Source organism: Chiroxiphia lanceolata, chromosome 1 (assembly GCF_009829145.1).
Source record: "Chiroxiphia lanceolata isolate bChiLan1 chromosome 1, bChiLan1.pri, whole genome shotgun sequence".
NCBI lineage: Eukaryota > Metazoa > Chordata > Aves > Passeriformes > Pipridae > Chiroxiphia > Chiroxiphia lanceolata.
In genome coordinates, this window is record NC_045637.1 from 140,195,805 (window position 1) to 140,205,259 (window position 9,455).

The 9,455-nt window shown below is 44.0% G+C and overlaps 1 long non-coding RNA gene across 1 annotated transcript; it reads left to right on the forward strand.

The window, feature by feature from the left end:
- The first annotated feature begins 842 nt into the window (after nucleotides 1-842).
- LOC116780743 lies at nucleotides 843-8,475 on the forward strand. The gene is made up of 3 exons (XR_004354606.1): nucleotides 843-951; nucleotides 5,677-5,721; nucleotides 8,380-8,475. It is a non-coding gene; the product is annotated as an uncharacterized LOC116780743 (long non-coding RNA).
- The last annotated feature ends 980 nt before the right edge of the window (nucleotides 8,476-9,455 follow it).

Below are 9,455 nucleotides of genomic sequence, written 5' to 3' on the forward strand. Positions count from 1 at the left end.
CATGTGCAAGATGTTCCCACCCAAAAGGGAGTGCAAATGATCAGGTTTTCTGAAGCTAGCCAACAAAAACAGGAGAATCAGCTCCACCTGCTATGCCAACATGGGCCTACACACAGTCTTGAAGATAACCAGGACCTGGTGGAGATACCAGTATCTCATCAGGATGAGTTAACTCTGCCTTGCAATTCAGTAGCATCTAGGCTGGCCACCAGCCTCCAGTTTGCAGCTGCGTTGTACCTGGATGGCCTGTGTGTGTGAACAAGGTCTGCAAAGCACCCTGCAGACATGCCTGGTTGTCTGCATTTTTCCCCAGGCGCCTTTGACATGGCATCCCTGTCCTTTTATCATCTGAAATAGAGGATGTTCTTTTAAAACACTCATACCTGCAACTTACAACAGAATTTTGACCAAAGAACCACAGCTACACCAAAAACAAACAAACAAAAAAACCCAAACAAATATATTCTTGAGGTGCTCCTGTTTCCTTCTCTCCTTAATACATGAAAAAAAGTAGTCATCAGTCATCTCCCTGATTCCTGGTGGATGTGGGTAAAAAACTCCAAGGCTTCTCTTTCTGAAGAAGTCATCACGGTGTCCTCTCTAGCTTGTAGATATTTCAAAAGTGTTAAAAAGGGGGCTGTAGTACACTTGCTTGTGCAAGATAATATAATTTTCCTGGATTACTTAGCAGCCTCCTGATACCATATTTAGAAGGACTGTGCAGTGGAGGGTACAGGGATAACTAATGTTGTTCTGCAGAATTTTCTCATATTTTAGTTCCAGTTACATCATAATTGTTGGCATCACAACATTAGTTTCTGCTGTTGGGGACAGCCCATGGAATGGAAAACAGAAATACTGGAGACAGATTACTGTGGGAAAAGACCTAAGAATGTAGGAAAGAGAAAAGGAGAGGAGGGAAGAAGAAAACTGTGGAGACAAACATTGTTTGTAGGTATTTAAGTAACATCACTAACTTAACAGCAAATTCTTTGCAGCACTCTGGAAGATTCCTAAAAATACATTTTTATCTCTTTCACTGTTTGAATTTGGCAACTATGAAGTGCGACCCCTCTTTTGACTAGAGGAACCTGCACTTCCAGGGTGCATCTCACCATGGTAGCTGAGCTCCTCAGAGGAGCTCCCATGACCTTCCTGGAAGGGATAAAAGTATTATTTGCAGTTTCTCACTGGGAGACTGAGACACAGCGGGGGCTAGAGGCTTATCTTCATGGGCAGCTGCATGATATATAACCACAGGACTAGAGCTCCCCATGTGAGCCCTTTTGCTGCAGGGTAAGAGCGCAGACATGAAGAGGGTTAGAAATATGACTACAGCATTAGCAGTACCCTAATGACTTAAGGAGCCTGTGAGGCGCAGGTACTCAAAGCAGAGTTTTCAACAGCCCATCCACTGGAGACTACTTCTATGCAAAACCTGAATATGTTCCATGCTATGTAGAGATACCTGAGCTAGTTTTCAATTCAAGGGCTCGTTTCATGCACCATATCCACAGCCTCAGGCTTGGGACACACTTTCCTAAGGTGGGACATGAGGTTTTTAGTTCCCTCCCATCTCTGCTCCATTGAAGGGAAGATCTGCTCAGATCTGAGCCTGACATTAGTCAAGTTCAGAACAGATATGCTTGCTTGGATGGCAACCAAGAGCTGGAAAACTTTGAAGACATCAATACCCTATGCCATACTACTCTAGGACAGAGCATAAAGTGGATGAGGGCAGACCCTTTGAGTTCGCAGCTCTCCCAACTCCAATGTTCCTCCCAGCAATGACAAATATCTTCTTAAAGTCCCAACAAGGAAAAACAAAGCCAAGCCAAGTGTACTTTCAGCATGCAATTAACATAAATATACTTTGAGCTAAACTGACCAGAATTAGAAACAAAGAGCTTGTGAAGGTCCTAATTGTTTCAGAGGGAATACATGTCACGTAGAGAAAGACAAAGGAGAGCTATGTCCAAGAAGACAGTAGAGAGAGGCCAAACCAGCAATTGCCTGAATCCAAAACAGCCCCAGAGACTGCCTCTGAAGAACTTCCAGTGGAGTCAGCATTGGAATTTGCCAGGGACTTAGCCTAAATCTAGCCACAAACCTTGCAACTCATTGCAAACGATATATCTCAGTTGGCACTACGAACCTGCTGCACTTACTGTGAGAATGGCCACAATTACTGACTTTATTGCTGGAGTCCAGTAGATGAAAGAAAGAACATCAAGCATATCACCAGAAGCACCACATTTAAAGCGAATCTTTGTAATTGCAAGATTTCTGAAGAACAAAAATGTTTGTTTGAAGCTTTTTTTTCTCTTAGCTCGTGGTCAGCAGAGCAAGTAGCAGTATGTGATAATATAGCAAGGGCATAGGGGAGACCTTCAAACTGAATTGATGAAGAATGGCAGCTAACTCTAGACCTGATAATTTCTGAGCCTGCCCTCCCATGGGACCGATAGTGTTTACACAGACCATCTCTCAGTGGCTCCATATGAGACTTAAACCACAAACTCCTCCATCTGCAAGCCCCATCCCACCCTGCATTGAGAATGTCCATGCATTCTTGCTGCTGTCAGGCAACACCATGGTAACTTTGACCTTGTGGCCAGCTCAAAGCCTGTCCAGGCAGTATTGTGCAGGCAGGGCAGCAGATGGGAAAAGCTCACACTGCCTTTGTGTCCCTTCTGCTTGTGTCTGCTGGGATTTGATGCTGTGCATGCTGCAGGTTTGCCCTCTGGCTCCACAGTGCTGGGTTAGGTCTGTCATCCTTAGGCTTTCAACATGCCCTGAGTGTTTGCAGCCAGGATCCTGAGAGCTTTCTCTATGATGCTGCAGATGGGTCCTTTGTCCCCAGCTCAGACTTTCAGACTCCTCTGGATCTAAAGTTTCAAAATTGTCTCTCGGACCAGCTCACCACACTTACGTCCCTCCCCCTTTCCCCATCCCCCAGATAAACAAGGTTTATTTGACTTGGAAAAGAGACAATAGTTTTATTCTTAATTATGAAAGCTGTGCTGTACAGAATACCTCTCCTAAGACTGTGCAAAATTGCATTTAGTAATGCTAACAATGAAGTTACAGTGCTGTGATCTGAACCCCAGGAGCCATTTGTTTTACCTTCAAACTGGTTCACGGTTTTCATCACTTCGCTTTGTCACTGAGACTTCCTTTATTTGTTTGTACCTCTTTCTTTTATATGAGATGTAATCTTTACTATGTAGACATGAACACAAATATTTAGACACAACCAGAGAAGCTTTCAGATATTTGCTCAGAAATAAATCTTTCTATGAGTCCTTGGTTCAAGATGGAAGCAGGAAGTAATTGCCCATGAAATTCCCTGTGGGTTGGCAAGAGGAAGGGATACTTCATATCTGTCGAAGGATGGCTTTGGGTAAATGAACCGCTGGAAGTAAAACTGATGCTGAAGAGCAACACTTCAGTGAAAGGTTTTGTGAGATTTGGTTTGTTTCCAAACAACTTGAGGAGCCTAAAAAGGAGAAAAATCAAAAAGATTCTGTTCATGTGTTGAGACTTTCTTCCAGTAACACAATAAGTGCAAAGGGGAATGTGTATCTCCATGTCAGAAGTACTGTCTAGGTGTAACAGATCAGTAACTGTAGTGGCTCTTCTTTCATTTGATTGGATTTTGGCCCAAGCCAAAGGTGAAGTTACCAATGAGCTCCTTACAGGCTTTAGACCGAACAAACAGCCACCGTGTCTCCACCTCAGTCCTTACTGCAGCTGCCCAACTTACATGTCAGCTGAGGCAGAGACTGTCCATGGATATGTGCAGGTTAGGATGCAGAAGCTGCAAAGGGTCACAGAATCACATAATATGCTGAGCTGGAAGGGGCCCATAAGGATCATCAAGTCCAACCCTTACACAGGACCATGCCCAAGAGTCACACCATGTGCCTATCATCCAAATGCTCCAAATGTAATCAAACCTTCTTTCACTTAGGCTATGTGCAGTTGCATTACTTGGCATTTTGAGAGTACACACAGCTCAGTTGATGCTCAGTAACTGAAGTCTCAGGAACTTGACCTTGTTGTTGGGCTTTTAAATTTTCAAATTCATCCTGTTCTCAAGAGGGACTTAGTTTCCTGTTTCAATGGCGTAACGTGCTTGCTCAGCTTTCCTACATTTCAATGGGTTTCCTCTAGAGATATTTTTCATTTTTGGGTTTTGCGTCTTGTGAGGAGTAAGCAACTTCAAATTCTTGGAGAACCTCTGCTTTGATGCTTATTGTCAGTCCAATTTCCAGGCATCAGATGTTCATGTTTCCAGTTAGCTGCAAATCCAGAAAGTTTTCTTATAAAATGTCAGTGAATAATTTATAATTTAATTTAAAAAATTTACATAAAAGAAAAATTGCACATATATGTCTTTTTGTTGATACTTCCCACCTTTAAACACTAATGGTTCTATTTAGGAAACAGAACAGTATTTCACAAAATATTACAATTCCAGTTTCACTTTGCAGAGGTATATTTTTCTCCAGTAAAATAGGATGAATAGCTTCCATCCATGGCTGCAAGTCATTCATTTAGCAGCTGAAACTGCAATACTTCACCCAAGTCTCTTTGTTTACCAGTTTTCTGGAAGGATTCCTCCTACCTACCCTTCTGAGTGAGACTCATCTCTCTGCTTTGCAATGGCCAAGAGGCTCAGGAGCCTTCTGAGACCAGCAGGGTTGTCTCTGAAGTGCCCCTACTCAGAGATCAGACCAGCTCATGGCTCCAGCTTAGGAGGCTGGGGAAGGGCTTTCTTTGGGTCTTTTAAACCCTTTTGTGTTACTTGGCCATAGAGGCACCATGAGGTCACCTCCTTCTGAATTCCTTGTCTGCATACCAGTACCTGGTAGCTAAGGACACCAAAGGTATGGCAACTCAGCTTCAGGAAAAACAAAATTAGAAACAGCAGAAGCAGATGCCAAACAGTAGCTGCATCTGGATTTTGGGTGATCGACTCCACATGTATTTTCCCGTTACTACACAACATCCTAAGCAAACATTTTAGTCTTCCTCTGCAGCCCAGGATCTCTTTATGTCTGAAACCTGTCTTGAGCATGTTGAGTGAAACATCTGCTGGACCAGAACTGGTAAGAAATTGGTGATGCAGTGGTTACATTGCTTATTGGAACCACCTCCCATGTGATAGCTGCACAAACACATTTCACAAAACACATGCTCCACAAGCTGGGGAATGTAAGACAAAAATGTGTAACTTGAGGCACATTGTCCCAGATCCCAAAGCTCTGGCCCTTGCTATATTTAGGTTATTAGAATCAGGTCTTGGTCACTCCTGGTTTCAGCAGCTACTAGACAACAAATTGGATGTGAGGAGTTGGGAATGTTCTCAACTTTTCATTCCTTTCCTTTTTTAATGTTATTTTTTCCTTTCTGCAGATGTTTTTAATATAGCATTCTGAAATGCTTACAGCTGTCAGTGTCTCATGAGCCTCCAACAGGCCATTTCATACTATTGCTTTATGTCATTAAAACATGTCATATACAGAAAAAAAAATTTATTTGTATGGTTTGCAGTATTTCTGGAATAATATAATTCTTGTCTGTCAGCATTTATTGTCAATCCTTTTTTACATAAAGGTCTGCATGTGTGGGGAGAGATATACACAGGCATACATATTTTTATTTTTACAGCTCAGTAGGAGAGATGATCCAACAAGAAGCTCTTCTGAACTTCGGGTAATTATTGCAGTGAAAACATATCAATGACTTGATAAACTCATTATGCAAGTTCTTGCACAGAAATCCTTGGTCCTTGGATCAAAAAAGTGAGGAAAAGGCAATTTGATTTCTAACAAGAGTAAATCTGCTCATAAATATAAAGGTTAGATGAAACGTGTATGTTCATTTACCACAATTATTATAAAAAAATTAGCATGAAAGTATTTTAGTAAAAAAAGTGTGGCTTTAATTTCTTTTAATGATAATTCTGAATATATAAATAAAAACAGTTATAAGAAATTATAAAAAAAAAAGGAAAAGTCAGATTTTCCAAAAAGCTGCATCTCTCATTTTAGCACAGCACCAAAGTAGTTCTCTGTGCAAAGCACTTTGCCCTCAGTGGAAGCTACTACTCTGTACTTTGAAAGCACTGCCATCACAATGAATGTCCTCAAAGGGGTGCACTAAAAGCCTGGGACCAGAGCAGATCTTGAACAAGTTTGAGAAATATGACACTAAATGCTTAGTGGTCCCTCTTCTGCTGCTAAGTAGTTGGCTTTACTGTGCAACTCTTGGCTGACAAAGAGTTGTTCATGTTCCCAAATGCTCCTTTATAATCCTTCAACTGGTCTGCCCCACAGCCCATTGGGGTTCTGATGTGGCAGCCTGGAGCTTGATAGAGATGGCTACTTTTTTTTTTTAAATCTTTGAAGTGCCTTTTTGTTGTCTTCTCAACGACAAGGTGCCATCACACCACACAGAGCAATTACAGATGCTTAGTGTCCAACCCTTCTTGGAGGAAATCTCATTGTTGCTGCCCCTTCCTCAACCTCCTCTTTTCCCATTTTGAAGATACTTGCCGTGGCCTCCTGTGTCTCCCCAAGGCTGTCCCATCCTCCTTGCCCTTTCTAAACCCCAGACTCCCAAAAGACAATGGGCCAGTGGTCTAAGGATGCACTGTGGCTGGTGTAGGACTGCTTTCAGCCAGCACAAATTATCTGGAGCTCATCATTGCTTCTGGCCTGGCCCGGCCTTGAAATACTGCTTAAGGTTCCGAAAAGTAGCAGATGAGCTCCTCCACATCACTGTGAATCAGAGGAATTAGAATATTAAACAGCATTTCAGCTGCATGGGAGGATCTCTGGCACTGGTTCCTGAGCAGAAGCAAACCTCCAGGAGCCTTAGGCAGTTACCTGTGACATCACCTGGCTGGGAAATGGCAACTGTGCCTAGAGAGAAGGCACCCAGGTAAGTCCTTATCACTCTGATGATATGGCTTTGGGGAAGTGAGCCTGAGTCCTGACCCTGGTAGAGAGGGCAGAACTGCTCACCGTGTCCCTGTCCATCCCAAGGGCTGTCCTATACCCAGGTAGCATCGTAGGTCTCATGAGCACCAAAAACTTTGTTAGCTGTTAGTTCTGGCAACACTGTGAGCTGTCTGACCCAAGCACAGAGGCTGACATGGTAGGAAGAAGGGCTATTCCTATGTTTCACAGTGTCTAGCGGGGTGCTGTGCCGGCCCCCAGCAGGAGTGATAAGTGTCCCTGGCAAAGTACATTGCAAGCAAGAGCAGGCAACACAGCATGGGAGAAGAGCCAGGTAGACATGCAAGACTCAGCTAGAATAATGTATGCTGCTTGACACAGCAGTGTATCACATCCCACATGGGAATTTCATGGTGATTTCTTTTCTGGAGCAACAGTAAGTTGAGTTTGAGTAGGGATGTTAAAGGCTTTGTGGAAAGGAGTTCCTGCTGAGATAACAGTAGAAAAATCTTGAATGATGGAGGGCTCTAGGCACAATGTCTAAGCCTCAGTTCATCTGGGTTCAACCGTATTGGTAGAAGAGGGAACAGAGTACCATAGAAGTACAGACACACTTACAGCCACAGTTGCACACACTCACACACACTCACAGTATAATCACAGAGGCCTCATCATGCTGGAAAAACAGGGCAAACCCCAGCCACAATGGGTGTCTCGGAGCAGAGCTGTCTCTTTGGGACGTACACAGGAGCTCAAGCAGTGGGGAGACCGCAGATTGCTTCCCTCTTCCCCTGCTCAGGATGGGGAAAGAGCCGAAGGCATGGGGCATTTTGAGTGCCCTGGGTTTTCCAGTGACACTGCAGTGAGTCTGCTCAAGGCCATTTCAGGGAAGCATGTCTATGTGTGGAAGGGGTCACGTATTTTATGAGACTGGTGAACAGAGTTGAGCAATGCATTTGACCACACAACCTCTTTTTGATGATGAGGAGGTGCCCTCACCCTATACTGAGCACAAAGTTTCTGTTTCTGTATGAGGCTTGGAAAAGGGCATGTATGCCCAAAGGGCTTGTCCATTTTTTCCAGCTCTATTCCCTTTCTCTACAAACCTTGTTTTGCCACCGCAGCTCCCACAGTGCTCATGTCATTCATGGATGGTCACCAGGGATTTACAAGTGACATGATGTTCTCCAATGGTCATTGGAGTGTCTTGGAGCTAGGATTTACTCTGTCAAAGAACAGCCCCTATTTCAAGGTCTGGCTTCCTGTGGCTGAGAGAACACTGGTAGTTCATGGACACAGCTAAATCGTGGGTGTGTTTGTTGGAATTACAAATAGATTTATACAGACGGGTTAGCCTGGTCACTGGGAATTTGTATGGGTAATTATGGGCTCATTATTATGTTCCCTGCAGGGAAAACACATGACCCAGTAGTCTGAGGAAAAAGTTGGGCGCCAGGAACTCCTGGACTCTAATCCCAGCTCTGACACTCCCTTCTCCGGCCCCAGGCAAGTGACTTAACTTTGTGCCTTGGTTTCTCCGTCTGTAAAATAGGGATAATATCTCTAAGGAGTGTTGTGAGGATTAATTAGATAATGTTCACTTAATGCTTTGAAGATATGAAATATAAAATCTTATTATGCAGCTTGGAATGCTTTCCAGGCTCTTTTGATTTCTGACCGCACGCTTTCATTAGATCACCTCCTTCCCCGCGGAGGTGGATTCGCTTGGGAGCCACCCCAGCTAATTTGGGAGTTGTTTTTTTCCAATAGCTTGGAGCGGTTCCCAAACACTCTGACTCACACCAGCATGCTGGAGAAGCTGCCTCTGACACCTGACCTGGCTGGGGAACGCCTCTCCTCGGTGTGTGCTGGCTTTCGGGAGACAAGTCAGGGAGTGGCTGGAGACAGGATGAATCAGGTTTAACTGTCTCTAATGAAGCCAGGGATGGATTTTGCCTCTGGACTTCTCCAAAAGCATATGCACTTCTGGAATTCCTGGCTGACCAGGGATGCAAGGAGCAGCTCCTCTCTCACTGTCCTGCCAAAGGTGCAGACGCTTTCTAAGCATCTGAGTAGACTGTATTACTGTCTTGATAATGTGAGGAGTGGATGTGTGACATTAAGGGTTTTTTTAAAAGGAATGAAATTATCTGCTCAGTCGCTTTCTTTGCACACAATCAGATTCATTGGAAGAGTGATTCCTTGGGAAAATGGAGACTTCTGTGGTGCTAAGTCATTGTTCAATACACAGTAATTATTGCTCATTAAGCAATAGCCAAAGCAAGTCTTGTTCCTCAAGTCTACTTTTCTGAATTGTTCAGTGGTCCTGTGAGCTGTGTCAACTGGCTCCTCGGTGGGAACCTGCCCCTTCCCACATGGTCCGTGCTGCACACCCTCATCCAGCATCGTTTCGGCTGCAGCAGCTGTGGTGACAAGGACAGGTGGGAATGCAACGGGTGCCATGACCAATTCAGCTGCTGGGACGGG